The following is a 1,820-nucleotide window of genomic DNA, read 5'->3' as shown; positions in this document are numbered from 1 at the left end:
GTAATGTTGATGCTGTGCGTGAAATGATTGAGAGAGATCGGCCTGTGACATACCGTGAGATTCAGACATCCTTGAACATTTACATGAAAGCAATACATATGATTTTGCATGGTCGTACAGAAACTTTCAAGCCGTTGGATCCCACACAACTTGACCGAAGCTCAAAAACAGGCTTGTGTAAATTGGTGAAAAGAAATGCTCAAAACATTCAACCGAGGCAAGTCAAATTTGGTGTACTACATCGTTACAGGGGACGAAACTTGGATCTATTCATACGAACCCGAAACTAAACAGCAATCCACTGTTTGGGTGTTTAAAGTGAGCCGAAACCAACAAAAGTTGTTCGTTCAAGGAGTGCTGCCAAGCAAATGATTGCTTGTCTCTTCGGTTATACCGGATATGTGGCAACAATAGCTTTATAAGATCGAAGGACTGTAAATGCTGAGTGGTATACAACAATTTGTTTGACAGAGGTCATCAATGAATTGCGTAAAGCAAACCCAAATCGTCACATTATTCTTCACCACGACAACGCCAGTTCCCACTCAGCACACCAAACTGTTGATTTCTTGTCCAGTAAAAATGACGAATTAATGACTCATTGTCCGTACTCACCTGATTTATCACCCAATGACTTCTTTTTATTACCACACATGAAAACTAAGATGCGTGGTGAGCGATTTGTGTCGCTTGAAGCTTCTGTTGACACATTCCGAACAGCGGTTTCTGTGGTATGAGCTTCAGAGTGGAAAAAATGCTTTCAAAATTGGTTTGAACGTATGCAAAAGTGTATCGATCTTAAGGGTGAATACTTTGAAAAACAATAAAGCCATTCCCAGAATTTCACATCTTTTTTTTCATATTGATTGCAGAAACTTTTCCAGCAGCCCTCGTATTTCAAGCAGTGTTGGCAAAATTCGTGCCTTTTATTAAGAAAATAAACGAAACAGTTTTTTTTATTTAAACATGTTTTAAATGTTTTAGACAGCGTTTTAAACAAAAACTGAAAAAACATGTTTTAAGCAAATAAAACGTTTAAAACATAATGCCAAGACGACTAATTTTCTAAAAATAATGATTAATAAGGAATGTTAATCATCCAAGGATGGACTGTATTCCTACTATGAAGTTGATTGATTGATTGATTTAGTTTATTTTACTTCGCGTTTTGTGCCTCTTGGCTAATTTGCGAAGATGAGAATGAGTGATGAAAGGATGAAATTGATGAATGGACATTCACAAACAACCAAGCCCGACCAGGATTCGAACCCGGGACCCTTGGCGTCGCAGCGCGATGTGCTAACCGCTCGGCCACAGGGTCGGGCCCTACTATGAAGTAAACGCTTGACTATCTTCTTAAAAAAATACACATTTATGTTAGTCTTAAAGCTCGCATGTAGGTTGTTCAAGAAGCTTCAACTAATCCACAGTTGCCAGGCCCCACTGAGTCCACGTGGTAGCTACTCTGTTTCTTTTTTAAAATACATTTTATCGTGAATGCAAGTAAATATTGACATTAACAACAATGTGCACATTTTTCAGTGTACTAAGTGAGGAACAAAACTGTTTCATTCATGCAGTACTCAATTTTAAAAATATTTTAAACACCTGTAAAAAAACAAAGCCAGGTGTTTTAAACGTGACCCACGGGTATTCATCACGATATGTTTCGTTCTTAATTCAATAAAAATGTTCAGCCACTGAATAGATTTCTATGCACAATAAACAGAATAACACACATTGAATGAAAAGGCATAGTTACAAAACACGCAAATAACAACAAACATCAAGTATCAAAATGTGTTTTAAACAAGTCTGAG

The sequence above is a fragment of the Lepisma saccharinum genome, chromosome 26 (assembly GCF_977018435.1).
Source record: "Lepisma saccharinum chromosome 26, izLepSacc3.1, whole genome shotgun sequence".
In the NCBI taxonomy this organism is placed as follows: Eukaryota; Metazoa; Arthropoda; class Insecta; order Zygentoma; family Lepismatidae; genus Lepisma; species Lepisma saccharinum.
The sequence above is the reverse complement of the archived record's forward strand: the minus strand, read 5'-3'. Positions refer to the sequence as shown.